Below are 15,818 nucleotides of genomic sequence, written 5' to 3' on the forward strand. Positions count from 1 at the left end.
AGGTTCATCGCAGCACTGAACACGATAGGGTGTGGCTCCCCACAAAAAAAAAAAAAAGCCAAAAATGTTAGTAATGGGAGGTTTAAGATACATCCTGGAAATAATTTAACTTGTTCATGACAGAGATAGTGGTAAGGGTCAGATTGCTATTTTAGTGTTCTTTGCCCAAAAAAGGATATTAACAAATTATTAGTATTCTGTATCTCAATGATATTGATGCCAGAGGGCAGGTTTGACCTTTCAAATTCTAGGCCTTTTGTACTGTCTGATATAGTTGTCTGTGTGAAAACTAAATCAGTTTTTTGTAAAGTCAATCAGTTCCACATTAAGAAAACCCAAACTGAGGCTAAGGATGTGGCTTAAGCAGTCAAACACATGCTTGCATTTGTGAGGTTTGATTCTTTAACACTGCGTGCCTTTCACCTTCGGCACCACTGGGTGTGCACCCACAACTAACAAAAATAAAATGATGAAGCCAGAGAGATAGTACAGGGGATAAGGCTTACCACACTTGCAACCTGCCCTGGTTTGACACCTGGCTGCTCAGATGGTCCCCCTGAGCCCTGAGCCCAGAGTAAGCCCTGACCACTGCTAGGTATCACTGTAGCACTGTCGTCCATCAATTTGCTTGAGCGGGCACCAGCAACGTCTCCGTTGTGAGACTTGTTGTTACTGTTTTTGGCATATCACATATGCCACCGGTAGCTTGCCAGGCTCTGCCGTGCAGGCAGGATACTCTCGGTAGCTTGCTGGGCTCTCCGAGAGGGACAGAGGAATCGAACCTGGGTCGGCCGCGTGCAAGGCAAATGCCCTACCTGCTGTGCTATCGCTACTGCTAAGTGTGGCCTAAAAAAATAATTAAATAAAAATAAAACAGAACAAGAATTTATTTTTAAAAAGGAATTTATTTTTTAAAAGTACCTTTCCAAGAGAAAATGAAGTGAACTTTATCAGTTATGCAGGCGGGGGGGTGGGGGAGGGAGGTATATTGGGGTTTTTGGTGGTGGAATATGGGCACTGGTGAAGGGATGGGTGTTTGAGTATTGTATAATTGAGACATAAGCCTGAGAACTGTGTAACTTTCCATATGGTGATTCAATAAAAAAAAAAAAGAAAAAAAAAGTACCTTTCCATTCTTATTGAGGCACACTGGAAAACACAGGAGACAACTTGAAATGCAAATCAGAAGTTATATTCCAAACTCAAACTCAGTGAGTTTCTATTCTCTACTCTAATCCACTAAGTGCTTAAACCTCAGGAAACCTAGCCTGAGACATATATATGGTTGCTTCTCTAACCTTCTCTATCCTGTGGTAATTTGCACATGCAACAAGAGTACCCTTGTACAAAATTTCCTTTTTGGGAAGAGGGAGGTTACTCCTGGCTCTGCACTCAGCAATTACACCTGGAGGTGCATAGGGGACCACATAGGATGCCAGGGATTGAACCCATGTCAACTACAAGCAAGGCATGCATGTACCTGACCTGCTGTACTATCTCTCCAGCCCAATTGTGCACAAAAATTCTTTTTTTTTTTCTTTTTAGGTCACACCTGGCGATGCACAGGGGTTACTCCTGGCTCTGCACTCAGGAATTACCCCTGGCCGTGCTCAGGGGACCATATGGGATGCTGGGATTTGAACCTGGGTCGGCCGCGTGCAAGGCAAACGCCCTACCCACTGTGCTATCTCTCCAGCCCCCCCTTTTTTTTGTGCACAAAAATTCTTAAGGAACATAAGTCACAGAATATAACAATGCTCCAGGCAAATTACACCTACTGTTCCTTAAGCTCTATAAGAAGGTTCTTAAATTTCCCACTTCCAAAACTCTTAAAGTTCTATTTATTCTTTGAGGAACACCTATCTTAAAAAGGCAACTCAATAGAAATCATTGATATTTTCTCTTCTCTGATCCAAGACAGTAATTGTTTTCATTTCTGGAAATGGCTGGTGCTGCCTCTTATGTGTGTTAAAGCAATGGGAAAGGTCATAAGAGACATTAATAGTTCTTATTTTATTTCCCGATTCTATGACATCTTCCGATTCATCATCATCCCGTTGATTGTCGAATTTCTCGAGCGGTCTCAGTAACATCTCCATTCGTCCTAGCCCTGAGATTTTAGAAGCCTCTCTTTACTCATCCTTCCCAACGATGTCACATAGGAGGCTCTTTCAGGGTCTGGGGAATGAGACCCAGCTTGTTACTGGTTTTGTCATATTAATACACCATGGGGACCTTGCAAGGCTCTCCCATGTGGGCAGGAAACTCCCGGTAGTTTGCCAGGTTCTCCCAGAGGGAGAAGTAGGCTACAAGATATCCGGGAGCTTGCCTTTAAGTCTCTGGATACTGGCTGTTGATGGGATTCCACAGCGCCTGGGGTAGTCCCTTGGTGTGATCGCCTAGCTACTGGGAAATGGGAAATCTGGGCAGAGGATGCCCAGTCCTGATCCCAGCAGGCTTGGAGGTCTCAGCCCCAGGTCCCACACACCTGGGTTCCTCTGCCGGTACCTTCATGCGTGAGGCTCGTCCAAACGTGTGGAGAGGGGCCTTGAGCATAGCTGTGGCTAGGCTTCGGAAGTCTTCGGCCTCCAGGAGCTCTGCTCGGGGTGGGGAGGGAAGCTGGAGCCCACCCCCTCCAAGGGGCCCCGGGGAAGACAGCCAGGCATGAGGACAATTTATTAATGGAATTTTACTTATTAATGGAATTTTAGGTGCCAGGGATTGAACCCAGAGTTTCACTAGAACTTTAATTCTTAAAAAAAAATCTTGAAATTAGAAAGGATTTTTTAGGATGAAAATATAAAGAAAACTAAACTCAACGATTATCAGTATTAATTAATCTTAATTAATCTTCATTCTGGCCAAATATTTGTTAGAAAAACTGACATCTGAAAATCTTTTTTGTTTTGTTTTGTTTTTTGGGTCACATCTGGCAATGCACAGGGGTTACTCCTGGCTCATGCACTCAGGAATTACTCCTGGCAGTGCTCTGGGAACCATATGGGATGCTGGGAATCAAACCCGGGTCAGCCGCCTGCAAGGCAAACGCCCTATCCACTGTGCTATCGCTCCGGCCCCATACATCTGAAAATCTTTAATGCTATTTTAGGGAGTGCTAATTTAGCCATTTGCATTAATACAATAGTGACATCACTTGACAAAATCAACGAGGAATATGGTACTAAAAGAGACATATGCTCCATGAGGATCCAAACCATGCATACTGCATCCAATATTTCTAGCACAATGTTCTACATTTTAAAAATAACATAGAGTCTGAAGAGATAGTACAGATATTAAGGTGCTTGCCTTGCATGTGGTCGACCCCAATATAATCCCTGGCAACATATGTAGTTTCCTGAAAACCATCAGGAGTTATCCCTGAGCACAGAGTGAGGGAAAAGTTCTGAGCACCACCAGATATTGGCCTTCTGTTCCACCCCCTGAGAAACAAACAAACAAACAAAAAAGCACACAAAAAAATGCATGTGAATTAATGAAAAATATATAAAAGTAAATAAAAATACTCTTTCACTCCTTATACCACATGACTTGTAAACAATAGAATGTAATAACTGCAGAAGAAAGAACACTAGCAACAAAATAAGAAAAGAAAAGAAAGGGGCAATTGGCAGGATCCTGCTTGGTCTTTCACTGCAACATATATTCAAGAAATGTACAGAGTCGGCTACAAATATGAAGTGTCTAATGAAGGAATTTGGTATAGTTAATGCTTAATTTAGGGACCTCAGATATACTTTCCCATGTCCCCATTATTCAGTCCCCTCGACACTGAGCCAAGACAAGATTTGAGCATAAACATCCTGGCTCTAATTTGGATAGCATGAACACTGTTCCTTTCATCCTCTTTCATACATCTCCTCCACCCCCAAGCCATTTCCTCTGTGCTGTCTTCTGTCAGTCTAATGAAAGTTTCCTAATCTTTAGAAGCAGTAGCTTTGGTTCTCTTTGTGTAGAGAAGTACAATACACTCTGATTACATGGTTATATTCCATACAGATGGCTGGCAGCACATCTTATAGCTAAGGGTCTGTTTAATATTTTAACTTTGAGGGACTTATAATTCAACTACCAAAATAGAACCTGACATCACAGAGATGGGTTTTACTTCCTTTTGCTATTTTAAATCCTGTACTTCTTGGCCTGGGAGATAGCTCAAAGCAATGAAATGCTTGCATGCAAGAAACCCTGAGTTTGATTCCATTATCACATTCTCCCCCAATCCAGTACTGATGTGTGTTGTCCTGGTGACTGCCCCCAAACACCACTGTATGTGGCTCCTCTAGCCCCCACCCCACACACTGCCACAGTGACCTGACCTGACGACCTCCAGCTACGCCAAGGTCAGACTGAGTACTGAACTATAAGGCCTGCACTGCCCAGCAGAGTAACACAGGGAATGGCCCCTGGACCTCTAAGATACACTGGAAAGGCCCCCCAAAATCCTGTACACCAGCATTATAACTAAGCTTCCTGGTTCACAGATTTTTCTTTGACATTTTCTTTTCTCCTTTGAGGGACAAAGGGGTGAAGATTTTCAAGGACGTCTTTTAGGCTTGCAGGCCAAGAGCTGATGAAACAGCTTCTTTGTAGGTATTCTGCCTATAATATTATATATGGAAATTTAAGGCATAGAGGGGCTGGCTCAGAGGCTAAAGCAACCACTTTGCAAGAATGAGCCCCAAAGTTGATTCCCAATGCTACCTGCAAGTGCCAATCACAGTCCTGGCAGCCCTGTCACCTGTACCTGGCACCTCTACTGTCTGTGATCTCTGGCACTGTAAACAATATTTTACCGTACTGCAGCCAGGAGTGTATGAGCACCACTGTTAAAGAGTGTGACCCCTGGTGAGCACATGAGAAAGCACTGCAACTACAGGGAGACATTTCTAGCAAGGACCAAAGTTGAGCAACCCCATCATCACAACAGACAACAACAGGAGCCAGAGCGATAGTATAATGGGTAGGGTGTTTGCCTTGCACATGGCTGACCGGTGTTCAATCCCCAGCTCCCATGCGGTCCCCCAAGCACCGCCAGGAGTAATTCCTAAAAGCAGAGCCAGGACTAACCCATGAGCATCACTGGCTGTGACCCTCCCCACAAAAAAAAAGCAAAAAAAAAAACCCAAAACAATAAAACAACAGACAACAACGGGGTTTGGGGGAGCGCGTCCAGGGCCACTAAACAAATTATATTCTAAATTCCTTTTTGGAATTTAATGGCAATTTTCCTTAGAGGAAAGCCCTACTATCACCACACACACTAACATAGGCTTCCCAAAATGAATCAAACAAGACACTATGTGTGTGTGTGTGTGTGTGTGTGTGTGTGTGTATACACACATATATATGAATCAAACAAGACACACTCCAGTGCCCCAGGGATCACACTCAGACAACCCACCCTACCAGCGCCAGGTAAATACCTCATCGGCCAACCTCCACTACCTCCACTACCCAGCCACCGCCACACTCCAGGCCGCTTTCTGGATCGTGTGGATGCGTGACACATTATAAAACACTAAACCCATTTTCCATAACTACTGCACCATATTTGATGGGGTTCAAATATGGTGTGAACCATGGGAACACCTGTAAGGGCAATTAGAGGCTGCCCTAAAAGCCTCCATCCCTCTCAGAGAGCCCAGCAAGCTACTGAGAGTATCCCACCCGCACAGCAGAGCCTGGCAAGCTACCCGTGGTGTATTCGATATGCCAAAGAACAGTAACAACAATGGGCCTTATTCCCCTGACACTAAAAGAGCCCCCAATATGGCAGCATTAAGAAAGATGAGCAAGGGGCTGGAGCAATAGCACAGCGGCAAGGGCGTTCGCCTTGTGCGCAGCCAACCCAGGTTTGATTCCCAGCATCCCATATGGTCCCCTGAGCACCGCCAGGGGTAATTCCTGAGTGCAGAGCCAGGAGTCACCCCTGTGCATTGCCGGGTGTGACCCAAAAAAGCAAGCAAAAAAAAAAAGAAAGATGAGCAAGGAGAGACTGATAAAATCTCAGGGATGAACTAGACTGCCAAAATGAAGAAGGACTAAAATGACTATCTGTACTTTCAATGCACATGTGCTGGCATTGGAAGCAGCCATCAAGGACTTGATGGTGCAAGCTCAGAAAATTAAGTACGACATCATTGGTCTGACTGAGATGAGAAGGCATCGATCACATCACACCACTTTCGACACTGTTCCTTGGGACATGTGACAATAGAGGCATCGGTGGTGTCCGTATCCTTGTCAACATGAACTTGGCCATGAGCATTGATTCATTTGAATGACTAACAACCCGAGTCAGACGATTACACTTGAATAGATGTGGCTCACTGCTGGCAGTTTCTATCTTCATCATCTACGCACCAACATCCAACTACAATGAAGAAGAAATTGAGAAGTTCTACATGGAGCTGGAGGAGTTCTATAAGAAGATCACACCTTCTACAGGTGATTTTAATGCCAAGATACGACCGAAAGGGTCACCCAAAGAACTCTACATCAGGACTCATGGCCTAGAATGGAATGAATAGGGGAGAGACTGTCTGAGTTCATCATGTCAACCAAGACCATCCATAATAACTCGCAGTTCCAGAAGACAAAATCTAAACATTAGACATGGGAGTCTCCTGGTGGACAGTTCCACAACAAAATTGACCACATCATATTCAATCAAAGGTTTTGCCTGACCAATGTTGCTGTTGTCCCAAAATTCCAAACGAGGTCGGACCACTGTCTCCTTCATGCAAAATTCTACTTCACAGAACAGGAAGAAAGGACTACAAAGGTTTTTTTGGGTTTTTTTTTTGCTTTTTGGGTCACACCTGGCGATGCACAGGGGTTACTCCTGGCTCTGCACTCAGGAATCACTCCTGGCAGTGCTCAGGGGACCATATGGGATGCTGGGAATCGAACCCGTGTCGGCCGCGTGCAAGGCAAACGTCCTACCCGCTGTGCTATTGCTCCAGCCCCCAGGACTACAAAGTTTAAGTTTAAGAAGAGGAGTTCCAGAATGACCAGCAACTGGGAGCTCTTCGGCACTATTGCAGCCAACGTGGGAAGATGCCGTCGTTGACAACATCAAAGAGGAATACGATCTACTGGTTCAGCACCTCCATGACTGTGTGAGGAATGCCAAGAGTGGGTAAGCCACAAACAGACACTTGTCTTGGGAAACTCTCAAACTCATTCGCCAATGTGATGTAGCACAAGTCTCAGGCAATCACAAGGTAACATCCGAGCTCGCAAAGCTATGCAGAGAAGCGATAAAAGACGACCTCAAAGAGAGAAGAGCATCAGTGTTGGCTGATGCGGCAGAAGCTGGAAAAAGTTTTTGCAATGCTCGCCTGTCCTTCGCCAACTACAAGACCAAGATGTCTGTCCTCCGTTGCCCTGATGGATATATTACATCTTCCCGAAGGGCAATGGAGAGGATTATTCATGACTTCTACTCAGATCTCTTTGATAGCTACATCTACCTGCCCACATACCAAATTCCGAAGGATGGATATGTCATTCCCAATGTTCTCCCTTCCAAAATCTGACACGCCATTTTGTCAGTAAAGACGCATACAGCACCCGGTCCAGACAAGGTCAGACCCGAACACCTGAAGAATCTGCCGCCAGTACTCATCAATACATCAATACACTGGCTCAGCTCTTCACACTACCTGTCTGAATGCAAGGTTATGTCCCAATGGAAAACCAGCAGGACTGTTCTGTTGTACAAGAAAGGAGACATCCATGACATTGGCCGATTTGCCTGTTGTCCGTCGTCTACAAGTTGTTCACTCGAGTCATCCTGAGTAGGATTGGCAGAACACTAAACGAAAGCCAACCATGTGAGCAAGTCGGGTCCCAAAAAGGATTCAGCATGATCCACCATATCCACACAGTGACCAAGCTCATTGAAGTTTCGCAAGAGTTCAAGATGCTTCTCTGACTAATGTTCATTGATTTAAAGAAGACCTTTGATTCTGTTGAGACTAAAGTCATCGAAGACCTAGCCAAACAGGGCGTTCAAACTCAGTATATCAGGATCCTTTGTGAGCTGTATTATGAATTCACCACCAGGTTTTCACCATTCTACCAAGAAGTGATCATCAATGTAAAGAGAGGGGTTTGGCAGGGTGATACAATTTCACTGAAACTCTTCAGTGCCACCCTCAAGAATGTCATGCGACAAACGTAATGGGAAGGAATGGGAGTGAAGATAGACAGTTGGCAACTACACTACCTCTGATTCGCTGATGACATCATTCTAATAACACCAAACATTAGCCAAGCGGCAGGAATGCTGGCCAACTTCCACCGAGAGTGTGGAAAGGTTGGACTGCAGCTTAATCTCACAAATACAATGTTCATGAAAAACAAACTAGTTCCTGTTGTTCCATTTGCTCTCAATGGAATGAACATCTCCAAATGCAACAGCTACGTGTACCTGGGATGAGAACCCAACATGAGGAACAACTTAGTACCAGAACTGTGCAGGAGGAAGAGAGCGTCGTGGAACGCCTTCAAGAGCGTCAAAGAAGTGGTTAAGAGAACTAAGAACCTCTGGCTCCAGTCACATCTTTTTGACTCCACCGTTCTTCCTGCACTAACATACACCTCAGAGACCCGGGCCCTACAAAAACAGGATGAGAATGCTATTTGGGTATCCCAAAGAGGAATTGAAAGAGCTATGCTTGGAATATCACATTTCACTCAAGTGAGAGAAGTAATCTGGAGTTCCAACCTCCGTCGACGATCAAGAATCAGGGATGCTGTCTCATTTGCCAAGTCATCGAAAATGAGATGGGCCGGACACGTAATGCGATTTGGAGATGACCACTGGACTAGAGCTGTTAGCGACTGGATTCCATGGGATATCAAAAGACCGCATGGCCGCCCACCTACAAGATGGTCAGACTTTGTCAAAACCCTGAACAAACAATTTGAGGTTCTTCGTGTTCCTGGAGCGAGCAGATGCCATTGGGCTATACTAGCACTCGACAGGGATGAATGGAGATGTTACTGGTGCCCGCTCAAGCAAATCGTAGATCAACGAGATGACAAGTGACATATATATATATATGTATACATACATATATATATATATATTCAAGTATGAAGTAGTTTTTCTGTTTGTTTTGTTGCTTTGATTTTGGAATCACACCCAGCTGTGCTCAGAAATTACTCTTGGAAGGGCTTGGGGGACCATATGGACATATGGATTGAACCCGATGGGCTGCATGAAAGCCAAGAGCCCCACCTGCTGTACTGTCTCTCTGGCCCCACATAAAGTTCTTTCCTTCTCAACAAAACTAGTTGCTTACTTTGGCACAGCTATACAAAAGCAAAAAAGAAAATAAACACCTTAAGTAAATATTTAAAAATATGTATTCAGGGGCCCAGGAGATGACTCAAAGGGCTAAATCACATATTTTGTAACATCATGTCGGGTTCAATTCCTGGCATGATGTGGCTCCAATCCCCCCCAACAAAATCATTGAAAACTATATGCACATATGTGTGTATACGTATATACGTGTACATGCGTATATATATAATCACGAATATATATAATATATATATAATCACAAATCACGAAATCCCATTGATGGTCAAGTGGCTCAAGCAGTCTCAGTAACCTCTACATTCATCCTATCTCTAAGATCTTAGAAACCTCTCTCTTCTCGGCCATCCCAACGATGCTGCATTGGAGGCTCCTTTAGGGTCAGGGGAATGAGATTCAACTGGTTACTGGCTTTGGCATATAGATACACCATGGGAAGCTTGCAAGGCTGTCCCATGTGGGCAGGAAGTTCTCAGTAGTTTACGAGTTTCTCCCAGAGGGAAAAATAGGTTATAAGATATCACGCGAGACCGCAAAACGGACTCGCACTTCTGGGAACTTACTATTAAGTCTCTGGATGTTGGCCGTTGATGAGATTATACACACCTGGTTTCCTCTGCCGTTACCGTCATGTGTGAGGCCTGTCCAAACGTGTGGAGACGGTCCTTGAGCATGGCTGTGGCTAGGTTCCGGTGGTCTTTGACTGCCAGGAGCTCTGCTCAGGGCAGGGAGGAAAGCTGGAGCCCATCCCCTCCGAGGAGCCCCGGGGAAGACAGCCAGACGTGCGGGCAAGAGACTCTCTGCCATATATAAAATATTCCAACTAAATAAAAATTTTAATTGTTTAACAAGATCTTAAAAACAATAATTGAAGCTGTTTTGTCATACAAATATAGTAACACGAATAACAAATATAATAACAATGAATTTATTCAATTTCTATCTTTTATAGTCAAAATGATCCACAATAATTGACTAAATGAGTATTAATTGAAAAGCTACTTAAGAATTGTAGGGGTAGATAACCAGAGAACTCACTATTGTGTACAAAATATTTTTGTGACTGAAATAAAACACATTAATGCATATTGAGCTAGAGAAGAGGCTTAGTGGTAGAGCTCATGCCTCTTACACGTGGAACCCTGTTTTATCACTGGCACTGCAAAAATATATAAAAATTAAAATATAAGGGTCTGAGAGGCAGTACTGCAGATAGGGCCCTTGCTTTGCACGTAGCCAATCTGGGTCCAATTCCTTGCACCCCATAAGGTCCCCCAAGCATCTCCAGGACTAATTTCTGAGAGCAGAGCTGGGAGTAATTCCTGAACATCACCAGTGTGGACTCAAAACAAAAACACCGATTTGAAAAAAGAAAAATAGAGTCCAGAGAGATGACTCAAAGAGTGGAGCACATGTTTTGTGCTGGATCCCATCTCCAACATGACATGGTCCCCAACACTACAGTCATAAGAAAATCCCAAGCACCAAGCCAAGAACAGCCTCTAAAATAGGTATGGTCCTAAAACAAACAAACAAAAACTAAAATCATATGCATAAGCTATATACTCAGTTAACTTCAAAAGCAACATGAAAGAATTATGTAGAGAAAAGGAAGTTTTCCTTCCCACTCAACCTCCAGTTCCCTCTCTTCAGGTAATCAGTGTAATTTTTTGTATATTTTTTTCAGAGATGTTCAAAGGAAATATAGAATTATTTACATGTGCATAGTGAAATTCTGTAATAGCAGTCTATAGTCTGTATCAAATTCTCCAAGCAGTTCATGATCTCAGAAAAGCTAATTATTCACCATTCTATGTGTGAAATCAGGTTCAACCTTGGGCACTAAACCAAGTAAAAGCAAACAACAAAAACCACCACTCTAGACAGTGTTCTACAACCATGGAGTAGTGCTGGTTCACAGGCATAAAAAGACTGAAAACCAATGGTCTACTGCCAGGGTTATAACTGCTCTCTGTGGATGGATATGCAGAATGGGTGCCAGTCTGAAGATGTTACATGTATGTTCATCGCAGCACTATTTACAATAGCCAGAATCTGGAAAAAACCCGAATGCCCTAGAACGGATGACTGGCTGAGGAAACTTTGGTACATCTATACAATGGAATACTATGCAGCTGTCAGAAAAAAGGAGGTCACGAATTTTGTATTTAAGTGGATGGGCATGAAAAGTTTCATGCTGAGTGAAATGAGTCAGAAAGAGAGAGACAGACATAGAAAGATTGCACTCATCTAGGGTATATAGAATAACAGAGTGGGAGACTAACACCCAAGAATTGTAGAAATAAGTACTAGGAGGTTGACTCCATGGCTTGGAGGCTGGCCTCACATTCTGGGGAAAGGGCAACTCAGAGAAGGGATCACCAACTATAATGTAGTCAAAGGCCATATGGGGGAAGGGAGTTGCGGGCTGAATGAGGGCTAGAGACTGAGCACAGTGGCCACTCAACACCTTTATTGCAAACCACAACAGCTAATTAGAGAGAGAGAACAGAAGGGAATGCCCTGCCACAGTGGCAGGGTGGGGTGGGGGGAGATGGGATCGGGGAGGGTGGGAGGGACACTGGGTTTACGGGTGGTGGAGAATGGGCACTGGTGAAGGGATGGGTTCCCGAACTTTGTATGAGGGAAGCATAAGCACAAAAGTGTATAAATCTGTAAATGTGCCCTCAGGGTGATTCACGAATTAAAAATAAATAAATTAATAAAAAAATTAATTAAAAAAAATAAATAAAAGATTAAACCAAACTGTTCTAGAACAATGGGCATCGACCCTAGTAGTTTTGGTAGGATTTGAAGAAGTGCAACCTTCAGTTGGCTTATAACACTATTATGCACAATTCCAGACTACAAAATAGTTTCAGCAAGTGATGTTGGTTAAAACACAGATGTGGCTATAAAATACTACATCTGTTTGTAAATAACTTCCTGATTTTTATGTTTTTCTCAAATCCCCCCATGAGTAGTTCCTTCTGTTCTTGTGATGACTTACTGACAGTGAAAATCTGCAAGAAAATTCTGTTACATATATACAAAGACAGTAAATATTTTTCTCTCACAACCTGAAGAGTTTTAGAGGAATGAAAAAGTTATATCTACACAGAACTTAAAGGGGCAAAGGTGGGAGAGATAGTACAACAGGTAGAGTACTTGTTTTGCATGCAGCCCACGTGGGTTCTATCCCCAGCATCCATACAGTCCCCGAAGTACCTTCAGGAGTGATCCCTGAGTGTAGAACCAAGAGTAAGCCTTGAGCACAGCCAGGTTTGGCCCCAAACAGAAACAAACAAACAAAAAGAGTTTAAAGCATAAAAGCTAATATATGATATAATTATGTAAATATGTAAATATGATATAATTAACGTAAGTACTGGGTTATTCACAAATATCTAAACAACTATATTCCTTAAAGACTATTTCCCTGCTGAGAAAACTGGACAATCACATACAAAAAGAAAATGAAACTAGAGCACTATTTAACAGTACCCACAAAAATTACCTTGAAGATAAAGATTTTGATATTAAACCCCCCAAAAGTAAATGCATAAAATAAAATAAAACAATGACAACTCTAAGACCTCAATATCAGGATACATATGTAAACACCTCCATTTGCAAAGGAAATAGGAGCAATAATTTTATTTTTTTAATTAATTTATTTTTTACTAAAGAGCCATGATTTACAAAGTTATTGGTAGTAAAGTTTTAGGCATATAATATTTCACACCAATCCCACCACTAGCGTCAACTTCCCTTCACCAGTGTTTTCATATTTCTTCTCTACCCCAGCCCTCAACCTATCTCTGCCTGTCAACTTGACAGACACATTACAAAGTTTTTAGAGAAGCAAGAATTTTTAAAAGGAACTATAAATGCCATACATCTTTTTAGAAGCAAACTACTACAATATCAAAAAGGTAAGAAGTCCAGTAGTAAAGCACCTGCCTGGGGCATGTGAGGCCATGACCTTGATCCCCAGCACTATCTCATCTTCTAGTGCAATCCTACCAGTATTGCCATGGTGGCATACAATCGGACAAGTGTGCAAACTCCAAAGTAATGCAGGCAAATGTTCAAGCACCACAAGCAAGTATGTGACCTCCAGATATCACAAAAGCAACAAAGGGAAAGGGAAATGTTTTTTAATCAAATTAATAGAAATAAATATTTTTTAATAGCGGGGAGGGACACTGAAGAGATAGCATAGTAGGTAAGGTCTTGCATGTGGTCAAGCAGGGCTTATTTCCCAGCATCCCTTATGGTCTTGGGGTAATCCCTGAATACAGAGTCAGGGGTAACCCCCTGAGCATCACTGGTTTGTGATCTCCAGCCCCCAAAAAAGAATTTTGTACACGGGTACTCCAGGTGTGGTCCAAGAAAACAAACAAAAATATTTTTTTCATTTTAGAAATGGAGGTTGGGTTGGGTCACACCTGGCTGTGCTCAGAGCTTACTCCTGGATCTATGCTCAGGAATTGCTCCTGACAGTGCTCAAGGACCATATGTGATTCTGGGGATTGAACCCTAGTCTGACACATGTAAGGCAAAGGCCCTACCTACCATACTATCTCTCCGGTCCAGAAATGTCATTTTTAAAAAACAACTTATCAATTAAGAGAGGATATTTGCATATTATGCACTGACAAGAGGTGTGTATATCAAATGCAAAAAGAATTCATATCATTTAAAAAACAAAAACAGACTTCTGAACCCAGCAAGTGCTCGCAGCCATGTCCCCAGGCTGTGAACTAAGCTTTTGCCCCACGTCGGCTAAGGGGGGAAATATCCTTCCTCCTTGGTTTTTCTTCCCTCTGGGGGGAAGCGGCGTGGCGTACGTCATCTGATGGACGTTTAAACAGGTATGAACTTGGTGGTGCGGGGGAAAAAAAAGTCTGTTTTGAACTTGAAACAGCGGGATGCTTGGGCAGTCTCGGGCTGGGGCCTGGCCATGCGTTTGCACAGCCACTTTGCTGCTTAACGACCAAGATCCAGAGCCAGCTAGATAACTTCTGAACCCAGCAAGTGCTCGCAGCCATGTCCCCAGACTGTGAACTAAGCTTTTGCTTTATGCTGCCCCAGGAAAGGAAATGATGAAATTTTCCACTTAAATCTCCATGTACTTAATTACTGAAACACAGAAATCCTAAACCGTGCGGCCTCTACCGCGGCCTCTCGACCTTATATCTCTTCGTTCTCATTAGTGGAGAACTAATTATCAATTGTTTCTTTGTCAATAGGGCCGTATTTGGGGGGGGGATAAACTCCAAGAAGAATAATGAGTTCTATGTTGAAACCCCAACAATAGTGGGTTTTGTGTTGAAATATGGAATGTAATCAAGGTAAAGAGAAAATGAAGTGAATTTTATCAGTCACGCAGGTGGGGGTGGGGGTGGGGGGTAGAGGGTGGGAGGTGTAACTGGGTTGTTTTTTTTTTTGGTGGTGGAATATGGGCACTGGTAAAAGGACAGGTGTTTAAGCATTGTATAACTGAGACATAAGCCTGAGAACTTTGTAACTTTCCACATGGTGATTCAATAAAATAAATTTTAAAAAATAATAAAATAAATAAAAAACAAAAACAAACAAAAAAAGCAACCTGATTTTTCAAATGGTCAAAGAGGCCAGAGAGGTAACTCAATGGGCTAGAATACATCTTTGACTGCAGGAGGCTCAGGTTTAGTCCCCAGCATTGCATATAAACCCCCAAGCACTGGTAGGAAAAGCTCTGAGCACCAAGCAGAGAACAGTGTCTGAGCATAACCAGGTGTGCCGCCTACACACACCAAGCAGAAATGGTGGCGAGCAATAGACCTCAATAGACGCTTGTTTAAAGACATATAAACAGCCCCAGGACACATGTTTTTTAAAATGCTCAAAATTACTTATTAGGGAAATGAAGACCAAAATCTATGAGAATGGCCTATAAGTATAAAAACAAATGAAAATAACAAACAAATGTTGCTAAGGATGTGGGGTAAAAGGAATTTGGTACAATGTTGGTGGGAACATAAATTTGTGCAGCCGCACTGGAAAATAATAATGAGACTTCTTTAAAAGCTTTTCTTAAAAATATCAAAATATCATATGGAACCTCCAGCCCTTTTGATGGACAATCACTGAAGTGACCCCTAAGCTCCCTGAGAAATGCTAGGCATACCTTTATCATATGATCTTTTACTAATACTCCTCGGTATTACCTAAAGATTATAAAAACACTAGTGCAGGAAGATATGTGTGCCCCTGTGTTCATAGCAGAATGATTCACAATAGGTTTAACATGGAATCTATCCAAATGCCAAATGACAGAAGTGTGGATAAAGAAGTTATGGGTGTATATAGTCAACGCAATAGTACTCTGCTGTTTTAAAGGATGAAATTGTGTCATTTAGGACACATCGAGGGCACCCGAGATGATTATGTTAAGTGAAATGTTTACAGAAAT

The sequence above is a fragment of the Sorex araneus genome, chromosome 6, assembly GCF_027595985.1.
Source record: "Sorex araneus isolate mSorAra2 chromosome 6, mSorAra2.pri, whole genome shotgun sequence".
Taxonomy (NCBI): Eukaryota; Metazoa; Chordata; class Mammalia; order Eulipotyphla; family Soricidae; genus Sorex; species Sorex araneus.